Source organism: Miscanthus floridulus, chromosome 1, assembly GCF_019320115.1.
Source record: "Miscanthus floridulus cultivar M001 chromosome 1, ASM1932011v1, whole genome shotgun sequence".
Classification (NCBI taxonomy): domain Eukaryota; kingdom Viridiplantae; phylum Streptophyta; class Magnoliopsida; order Poales; family Poaceae; genus Miscanthus; species Miscanthus floridulus.
The window spans coordinates 201,437,384-201,448,572 of NC_089580.1; the positions used below are offsets into that span (position 1 = coordinate 201,437,384).

The following is an 11,189-nucleotide window of genomic DNA, read 5'->3' on the forward strand; positions in this document are numbered from 1 at the left end:
TGTTGATGCTCGGACGCCTCTAGAGACGGCCCTATCTCTGGCTCCTCCCGTGCACGAGCGTCTGCCCTCTGCGTTATGGGTGGTCGGTAGCGGCTCCTTAGTGACGCTTTATTCCTCCTACACGTGCACGGGCTCCGCGCTCCGCGTTATGGTTAACAGGCTAGCTAGGGCTGGAGACTCAGCTACACACTAACTGTTCGGGCGGTTTATATTAAATACATCTTCGCTCCAACTGATCGCCAAGCTACATACGCTATTTTTTCTTCGGAGTTCATATATATTTACATCATGTACTACCTGTTCTACATGTTTGTATTGCAGGATCATCGTCCAAGTGATCGAATCACCTGGTGCTCGGGCTTCCCCACCGATCAACTGGTCGGACCGCTCGGTTTATGGACTCCGTCGCCGACCAGTTGATCGGACTGTTTGCCGGTCGCTTCTACTCAATGCTCACTTCGCCGCCGACCAGTTGACCAGACTGTTCGTCGCTCGTGCTTCATCGCCAACTATGTCGGGGACTCCTCGGCGCTCGGCTTCTTCGTGCTCGAGGAGTAAGTGGGCACACTTCACCGCACGGACGTCGCCAGCTACGCCGGGGACTCCTCGGTGCTCAGACCTCGCCAGCTTGGCCTGGGACTCCTCAGTGCTCGAACATCGCCAGCGACACCGGGGACTCCTCGGTGCTCGGTCATCGCCAGCGACACCGGGGACTCCTCGCTCCTCGGTGCTCGGACCTCGCCAGCTTCACCGAGACTCCTCGCTCCTCGGTGCTCGGACATCACCAGCGACGTCGGGAACTCCTCGCTCCTCGGTGCTCGATCATCTCCAGCGACGCCAGGGACTCCTCGCTCCTCGATGCTCGGTCATCTCTAGCGATGTCGGGGACTCCTCGCTCCTCGGTGCTCAGTCATCGCCAGCGACGTCGAGGACTCCTCGCTCCTCGGTGCTCGGTCATCGCCAGCGACGTCGGGACTTCTCGCTCCTCGGTGCTCGGACATCGCCAGCGACATCGGGAACTCCTCGCTCCTCGGTGCTCGGTCGTCGCCAGCGACGCCAGGGACTCCTCGCTCCTCGATGCTCGGTCATCGCCAGCGACGTCGGGACTCCTCGCTCCTCGGTGCTCGGTCATCGCCAGCGACGCTGGGTACTCTTCGCTTTTCGGTGCTCGGACCTCGCTAGCTTCGCCAGGAACTCCTCGGTGCTTGGACATCGCCAGCTACGCCGGGGACTCCTCGGTGCTTGGTCATCGCCAGCGACGCCGGGGACTCCTCGCTCCACGATGCTCGGTCATCGCCAGCGACACCGGGGACTCCTCGCTCCTTGGTGCTTGGACATCGCCAGTGATGTCGGGGACTCCTCGCTCATCGGTGCTCGGACAGCGCCAGCGACACCGAAGACTCCCTTGCTGGTCGGATCTTGCTACGTCTCATCGGTGTGCTATCAAGCTGCTCCATGCTGTTCGGATCAGGGTGCTGATCTTGGACAGCACGTCTGGGGTCTTGATACGCGTATGTCAGACGACGTCGATAAGCTTTCAAACTTCTTTTCCTTTGACCCTGCTACAAGATTCATTCTTCATCTTCCAGTAGGCTTGGGGACTAAGTGGAAACACTTCACCTTATGGTGAATGTGCCTTTTCTCATCTCGTGGCTACGCCCGAGGACTGGCTGCCTACTCGGCCGGTCTTCTACTTTCTAACCCTGGCACCATGTGACTACGTCACCTACTGTTAGGCTCGGGGACTAGCTGTGGGAGTATGACCCTCGGTATCCATAAGACAAGACATGGGCCGCACCATCAGAGGTGGCCCAGCCTACAAGATCAAGGCGTGCACGGCGCTGCTCGGCGTGCACCGCAAGATATTGTGTAGTACCAAATAGGCTACTTTCCTTGTAACCCTACCCTTCCAGAGTATATAAAGAGAGGCAATGGTCCCTTGGCGGACAGGATACACACATCTACACAATGATCCATACATCTCAATGCAATACATCAGAACACAGGATGTAGGTATTACGTCATACTAACGGTCGAACCTGTCTAAATCTTGTGTTCTGGTGCTTGTATTATCATCTCGCTCCTGATCTCGCTCACCTCTACGATAAATCTACCATCGTGGGATACCCCTTGGTGGATTGCCGAGCATCTTTTGTCGACAATGACTTTGATACAGATGCTAACTAAGCAAACTCTTTGTTCATGTCCAGCAAAATCAATTTTTTAGGCACCGGTGCGTAGTAGAATCCTAAGCCAGGATAATAACGTGAAGAGAAACAGAGAAAGACCGAAGTTGACTTAGGTAGAGGCAATAAAAGGAGACTTGAAATGATGTAATATACTCAAAGATTTAGCCTTAGATAAGAGTGCTTGAAAAACCATTATTCACGTGACTGAACCTTAATTGCTTCTGCTGGATTTTAACTCTAGCCTGGCCCAACTTGTTTGAGACTTAAAGGCTTTATTGTTGTTGTTGAGAGATAATGAGGCATACTAAACACTCTAGGAGGATCTTTATATACGCCATGTTCGCTCGAGCTTGTTTAGCTTATAAGCCGTACTTTTTTCAGTCAACAAATAGTATTTTTTCTCACACGAAATCAGTCAACGGTACTTTCAACCATGGCTTATAAGCCGAACAAGCTCAAACATGCAACAGTAACACAATATACAGAACAGAGTAAAACCAAAAGTCACATCACAACTTCAGCTCTGAAAAATTGACAACATTGCAAATGTACAGATACAAATCTCTCTCATTTGAGCTTTCAGCGTGAAGCAAAATAGCAAATACTAGAAAAAACCCCGCGTGTGCTGCTCAGTAGTAGCAATATGCTTAATCCAAGGTACATCATGGCTATTGTTAGCTAGTAAGGTTATATCATACTGTGCAACGATTTTACAAGCCAATACTACACCAATTTATTCACGGAAACATGATCGACCCATATATTTTGAAAAATTGCCGCCTCAGTACTGGGTATCCTTTGCTCCCAACAAAAAAGATACCAAAACCCAAAAGGAGGTGTGCTTCTTTACTTCCATGTGCACAAATCCCGAAATTACTCTTGAGATCCACCCCTTGATTTAGCCCTTATATCGAGGTCACTTAGCACAGAACTCGATTGCTCACATTCCTTGTCTGCTATAGGAGAATCGACTCCAGTACTTACAGAACTCGATTGCTCACATTCCTTGTCTGAAATAGGAGAATCGACTCCAGGACTTGACTCAGGTCTGCCCAACAGGTTTAAGGGCTGCACTTGTGCAGGTGTAGGATGAGATTCCAAGGGAGGAAGATTTAAGGAGAGTCTTACAGACGGATTCCGGATAACTGAGAAAGATGAAATATTTTTTTATCAATTAAGGAACATAAATCATAAGATAGGCAGAGACCATGAACAAAGATAGATCTCGTCTAGAAAGTGACATACCAGCACCATAAACAAGTGAGAAAAAGTTTGATGTGACCCAGTAAAAGAAAATTGCCTGTCAAAGAAATGAAATATTAATGGCAGTGGCGCAGCGCAAATGTATGAGTTGCGGTGTTATAGTTCCACAAGTCATCAAAGCTGAGCATATTTGACATGAGATGAATAATAGATTTTGGATTGCCCTCAGCATAAGTATAGATTTATCAGGAAGTGAGAACAGTAGGCACAATCGGTACTACGAAGTATGAACTGTCCCTTACGGTTCCAGCAGCAATTTCATTCAGCGCAGCATATTTTGACACTATTTTGGGGTAAAACAATTGGCAAAACCTCCTAGAGCAGCAGCAAAACCAAAATGGCTGCGCCAAATGTAAAATACAAAAGACTTGTTACGAGGAAAAAAGTAGACTTCCTCTGTAACCCACTCCCAAATAATTCAAGGATTCAATACACCTCACCCTTAAATTAAGGTGCCGTGCATGTTAATTTTGAATGTATTAACAAAAATAGGCAGCCATAACTTTCTGTCATGGCGTCTGGTAGTAGATAAGTATAGACAAGCCTAATGAGAAGTACTGACTAGACTTTCCCAGACAAGGTCTGATCTGGTCAGTTTCAGAAACCAAACTGTCTGCCCAAAAACAGGTTATGGAAGTACATAACCAAATAAGCCCAAAGAATGTTCATTTATTTATTTTGAGAAGGCCACATCTAGCGTTTAGGAGGGGGTAGCCAGAATGAGAACTTGCCGTTATTAAAAAAAATTGAGCCCTTAAATGTAATTTCTTATAAGTGATTTCAGAGTTTTGTACCTTTGGAAAAGCTGAATGTAAATGAAGGAAAACAGAACGGTGAGTTGATGCTTACTTAAAAACCTGAGCAGTTTCACAGTTACATACCTTTGGAAAGCCTATTGTAAATGGAACAAACATAACTCCAAAAAATCTAGAGACCTTTTTCATTGTTTTTGCCATAGGATTTCCTTCCATGCCATCTTGCATATTAAGCTGAAAAATATATTTTTTAGGAAAACACTAATATCTTGACAAAAAAATTAACAGATAAACACAGTGGATAAAATGCAAACCTCTACTGTGGCCAGAAAGGTCAGTGATGTTAACACTGGAAGGATGAAAAAATTATCAGGAGTCGTCAAATCAGTAAACCAATACAAACCACCTCCTTTCATAGAGGGGACTTTCTCAACCATATTTGATATCTAAAATTGGAATAGAAAACATAAACATTAGAAATGAGAAATAAGGTTAATCCTATTGCTAGACTAGAATTTTGGATGCAACAAAAATGTGGTGTAAACTATAAACTTACAGCAAAGAAAAAGCTCATGAATATAGGTCCCTGTATGAATAGACCCTTCAATGGTGTCAATGGAGTCACACCATGTCTGAAGCAAGATGTAATGAAACAATTATTTCAGTAATATATCTTATACAGCTTGTATGACAAGAGGAAAGAAAATACTAATAGAAAAAAGATAACCGAAGGGGCAGTCAAGCCAGTTAAGATGTTCAATGATTTAGGACGAGGGAGGTTGCTTTCATATTTCATGAATAGGCAATAGCATGCGCAAACATAATAACATTTAAAAAGCTCTTGTGGAGCTACTCAATTAAAGGAGTGAGTTAAGTGATAGGCATTCCAGCCTCGTAAAATGATGAATCTGTAACATGAAATAAAAAATATTTGGAGCCACGCAGAAATGGAAAACAAGAAGCTATCTGGTAGTTTTGAGATCGAATAAAAAGTTAGACATAGAAAGCTGCAGACCTAAGGAACAGCTCGCCCAATTTCTGTTTCCCCACTTCCATTGACCTTGGATCAGTTGACTGCAAAGCATAAATAGTTTCTTGTTTTTCATAACGAGCATGCCAAGTAAATGCTAAACAAATTCCATATAAACTGCAATGTGAACTGAACAAATTAACATACTTACATTTCGCATCTCTTCATTGATGGCTTCAATTTCTGGTCTCATATCCTACATCATATAATAGTTGTAGAAATCCACTTACATGCGAATATTGTTGGATGCGAGAACGGTTAGCCACTTGCATTATATGGCTATTGACTAAAGGGAAAGTTTCAAAATTAGAAAACTCATGGTTAAAACAACAAGCCTTTAAATTTGCCTGTCCCTGTTCGCAGTTGGATATGAGATATCCTCCATGACTATACTAAAACTTCGAACCATACAGAAACATAAGCACTTCAATTCAAACCCAATTTTCTGATTTCTGAAATCGAATTTCACCAAAATAACATGCATCCATGCAACCAGCAAGGTGTTGTAAGGGACTGTTATCAGCTCCTGGTACTGCTGAATGTCTGGGGGAGGGGGGACTGATTCTGTGGCTGAAAGTGATTCTCTAGAATAAACTCTATGGAGGACATGATTCTATGTGGGAAATGAATCATGAGATTTTTTTCGGATCCCAGCATCTTAGTTCATTTCAGAGAATCAATTGACATAATCATCTGAGAGCGATCCTCTGTAAAAGTACAGGTTGGCAGAGTTCACTGGAATCAGCTTGGGAGATGCTCTAAGAAGTCTGCCAAAACAAGCCATAAGTTTGTAGCATCCATATCACTAGAAATTGCACAGAAACATTGCAACATTTTGCTTAACCAAACTCAGGGTATTAGTAGGGGAAGCAATGAGTGGAGATTCCCCAGCAGACCTCGCACCCGGTTCGGACAGCAGGGATATCCTGGTCATACTATCATTATGCTTTAGCAATGTTACAAGTTTCGAACTTGAAAAGTTTTAGAAGCTTAGGCTCAAAAATTTGACAAATTTTAGATGTTTGAGCACTCTCATGCAGTAATGCCTGGGCCGGTAACAAACACACATAAAAACAAAGGATTAAGTAAGAAGAGAAGATTGTGAAGTACAGGCATTACATTTAACTTCATCGTCGACTTCATCTGGTTGATGAGCAGCGGGACAGTCACTAACCGGATCATCACCGTCGTCAGTGCAATAGTTGCCCACCTGTTGATCACCGGAGCAGGAATATAGAGCTTACATCACACAGGAAACGAAACCGAAACAGAAACCTCGCGAAGTCCCGAAGGCATACGATACCAGTTGAGCCCGGTGAAGGATTGCACGGCGTCCAGGAGGTGCTGCAGGGCCGCGACCGGAGGAAATGATTCGGCCGCGGCGGCAGAGACCTCCCCTGGGTACGGCGCTGGCGGCAAGGGGACGGACGCGGCAGCGGAGGCCACCCCATCCGAGAGCAGCTCCGACACGGGGGGCACGGCGGCGGCGTCCGACAAGACGTCCGTGTCAGGGGCCGAGGCGGAGGAGTAGCGGTGGGCGGCGAGGTGGAGAGCAAAGGGGAGGGGGAAGGGGGCCAGCGCCCGGGATCTCGACGCCCAAGGAAGCGCGGAGGGGAACGGTGGTGCGGGTTGCTGCGATTGGGGCCGAGGCGGTGGCACGGGGGAGGAGGAGGGGGGAGGGAGCGGGGTCGGAGTGGTCGTGGTGGGAAGGGACGAGGTGTGAGATGGAGGGGTGGAGGCGGCGGGAGAAGTGGTGGGACAGGCTGGTGGCGAGGCTCCTCCGCGCGGAGAAAGCCATTGGCGGCGGCGGGGCGGGGAGATCGCGAGGCGGTGGTGAGAGGGAGGCACGGAGTGGTGGTGGAGGGGAGAAGAGAGGGTTAGTCGAACAAGAGACGGAGAGAATGTCCGGCCCAATATGCTGCTGACATTTCGGCCCTACCCATTTAGGGCCGACTAGAGCAAAATGAGCCTTTGTCCAAAGCCTCCTGTTATTCGAAAAAAGCATTCAAGGCCTCTCGACCCGTCGTCTCTCCATTGAAGAAGGCGGTGGGGCACCGGCCCACTAGACCAATCGCATCGCCGTCGGCGCCCTCGACGGCGAAGCCAGCGTGATCGTCGCTCACAGTTGACAGGGCCATGCAGTGCCCTGCTTCGGGAACCCTGCAGTGCAGGCTGCAGCACTGTTCGATCTCGCGCGTGCCGGTCGACCACTGCAGCAGCAGGCGACTGGCAGGCACACCGCCATCGCCGCCATCTCTTCCTGTCGCCTCTCTCTCTGTCTCTCTCTGCGTTCCATTCGCTCCCTGTTCTGGCCTTCTGAATTCCTGTCTCGGAGCAGATAGCTGATCGAAAAGGAACTCTGATGCTTGTCGTAACGAGACAAAGCCGAGGAAGAAGAAGGATCCTCCTCGACCTGTCCATCTCATGTACATTGCACCCACTGACTCGACTCCTGTGCCTTGAGATCTAGTACAAAAGCCAACAATGCATGCGTTCCTATACAGTTATACTGCTGCACAGTGCATGGGCAGGCTCTGATCGGCAGGAAGCCAGGAACGCTCGAGCTAGCTGTACGTCCTGTCTCATCTGAAAGCCTTTCTCTTCCTACTGTACATTCATCAGTCAGACTCATGTACAGGAAGAACCTCATGCTCACGTACACAAGAAGTTCATGCTCTGCTACTACTTGTCTGCAACAGAAGAAGAGCCACTACTGTCTGTCTGTGTTGCCTTGCCTTGCCCATGGGCCATGGTGGTGCTAGTGCATGCATGCATTCTTGACCTCACTTCCCTTCTCTTCTGCATACATATCCCTGTTCCCTGCACAGACTACTGAAACACTATCGAATTTTCGATGACTAAAAAAAGGCACCTCATGTCGGCTTTGGGCGACGGACCAGTAATAGTCAAATCGGCCAAACTTAAAATGTCGCAAACTGCAAGAGATTGCAATCACGAAGCAATTTACGGAGTCGGTCGGTACAGGACTTGCAAGTTCTCAGGCAGACAGGGGTTAATTTGGGCCCCTTTTTAATTAATATTCCTGATGATGACTCGAGGTTTTGGAGACTGACATTAGGTTTCACCCAGACACAGACAAGAGTTTAATTGCATGTCGTGTGGTCAAGGTGGGTGGATAAACAATGATCCTCACATCTTCATTCCACACCTAAACCGCAGACAGCCAGGGATAAGTTAGCATTCCATTCTCCTGCCTTGGTCTGCATGAATTACTACTAGGAGTATTATTCAAACGTATCATAGCTAGGCATCTAGATAAACTAAGAAATGTGTAGATGCTCCATGGGAATCAGGAGGCGCTTAGAACAAGATTGACCATTTCCGATCCTCAAATTGTTTTTACAGATGCACAGTACTACTCCTGGGTTAGTTGTTTCTTTTGTTTTGTTTTCACCATGCCTGCATGGCTACCCTAGCTAGATAGGGCATCATGCATGATGCATCTGCCAAAGAGAGGACGAAATGGCGCCTTTTGCTGCTGAAAATTGGTACGCGAATCTTGCGGGCCACATTTAGATTGTAAGTTTTTTCACTCTCTCCATCACATTAAATCTTTGGACACATGCATGGAGTATTAAATGTAGATAAAAAAAATAACTAATTACACAGTTTGATTATAAATTACGAGACGAATCTTTTGAGCCTAGTTAGGCCATGATTGGACAATAATTGTTAAATACAAATGAAAGTGCTACAGTGCCAAATACTGATTCCTAACATCAATCTAAACCGGGCCTTGTTTTGTCTACGCATGACCTTTTCATAATTATTAGCGGACCACTGTCTCTGACTCAACTTTTTTTAATTGCTGTACAGAGGTTGCAACCGGACAGTACAGTAGTGTAGCGCCACACAGCTGTTTTGTCAGTTAGGGTTTAAATTTATGATGATCATGTACTCAGGTTAGCTCTGCAGAATTCAGGCACTTTTATGTGGCTTCTACTACATTATAATGGTGCAGAAGCGACGGGAAACTAATCAGGCGATTAATAACAGACGCACAAGTTCAGAAGAAACGATGATGGTTCGTAGAAGAACTGGTACCACCTGATGAGGGATCGTATATACTTTTTTCCCCAAGCAAAGTTGCTGTATGAAACCAGGAATCAATGATCAGTCAAGGGCCGCCTGACATAATAAACAAGTAGGCAAGCCACACGACAGATCGATGATGGTTGCAAGTCAATTCAGTTTGCAGCAGCATGACAAGGGAATTTGGATTTTGGTGGCGGATAAGTGAATATTAAGCGGAAGATGAGATGAGATTTTGCAGATGGTACAGGCAAAGGCAACTAGCTAACATGCATGTGATGAGATCCATTTGCGTCCGCCAGCACGAACTCACTTAGAGGCTAGGAGATTTTGCGGCACCAACTTATTGATGCGGTAGCAGGAGGTACTGCTAAACATGCATGTGGCCGTTGAACTGCGTGTTCAAGTGCTACTACTACCATGCAACCATTGATATTGTTTCGCAAATTAAGCACCAATTGGTTGGACTCTCAAGAATAATGATTACATCTTTCAGCTGCCCTATCTTCTCAGATCTGAACAATGACAAACTGGTAATGCATGCTTTCCAAAGCACCAAACGGACAAAATTTCTATTCAGAGCCTGAATTATTCTACCAAAACCTGAAGAGTTGTTGGGGGAACCAATTAACCTGACAAACAGGTAGATTAGGTAGCTATCTGATGATGAGTTTGTTTTCAGTTGCTAGAACAAAGAGACAACGGGAACATTGAACAGACGGGGAATCATCACTTTTCATCAGCAAGGCCAAAACGTACGGCGCCAAATGAGAAATGAAAAGGTCATTAGACGATGCACGGCACGGCACGGTTAGGTTCTTTTTGACATGCACGCACGCCTGCATGCATCTTGACAAACTCACGACAAGACACGGTTACACACAGAATCAAAGGAAAAGCTTACCTGATCAGGTATTCAGCAGACATAAAGCAAGCTTCCCTGATTCTCTCACCCTGTCTCTATCTACTTTGTCTCTGTGGTGAGGTACAGTAGAAGGGAGTATCGCATAGTATTTGGGGCATTTTTTTTACTTTTTGTTCATGCACACAGATCACGTACAAACAACGGGCCGATAGAGCCTCAGCTCTCTAGCTGTGACTTCTCTGATAAAACAGATTTTTTTTTTTGGCTCCGATCCAACTTCATTGGTTAGAAAAATGTCACGTACTCGCCTTCTTATGCTTGGGAGATATTGGGCCTCAGCCTTGTAATCAGGGGCGGATCTAGGGGAGGGGGCTCCAGCCCCCCTACAGCTGGTGCATCAATGGAAATATGGAGAGGGTGAGGGAGAAGAAGAGGTGAAGGAAAGAAGAAAAATGGTGAGAGAGAGAGGAAGAAGAAGAGGCTAGCCCCCCTTCAATCCTGTTCTGCATCCGCCGCTGCTTGTAATAGACTAGAGCCCAGTCGGTGTGAAGCCCAGTTGTAAACGGAGCGCTGCGGAGATATAAACATCCTTCGTCGTCAATCAAAGGCATCGAAGAACAGAACAACTCCCTTGTAACAAACTCTGTAACCGTCGTTACTGAGCTCCTCTCACGGGTTCCAGCCCTGCTTCGTCTGTTCTTCCTCAATTCTTGCTTATCCCAGTCCAGATTCTACTTCTAGTTATCTTGGTTCGTAACATTTGGTATCAGAGCCGGTCAATTTGGGGGGATTTTTTCCCGCATCCCTGGCGCCGAAGAAGAGGAATTCGTCGAGATTTCAGTTGGAGATGGCCGCCATTGTCGACTCCTTGAAGGCGACCATGGAGTCCATGGCGAACCAGTTCAAGGGCTTTCAGGAGATGATGGCGACGTCCCTCGACAAGCTGAGCGCACTCGAGGCATGGCGCGTCACCGCCCACGAGTCAATGGGCACGCTGCTTCAGCGCTCCATGGAAACGACGGCGCGGATGGACG

General features: G+C 46.9%; 1 pseudogene; it reads right to left on the minus strand.

The window, feature by feature from the left end:
* Positions 1 to 2,687: 2,687 nt before the first annotated feature.
* On the minus strand, positions 2,688 to 7,124 carry LOC136509331 (mitochondrial inner membrane protein OXA1-like; annotated as a pseudogene).
* Positions 7,125 to 11,189: the final 4,065 nt, after the last annotated feature.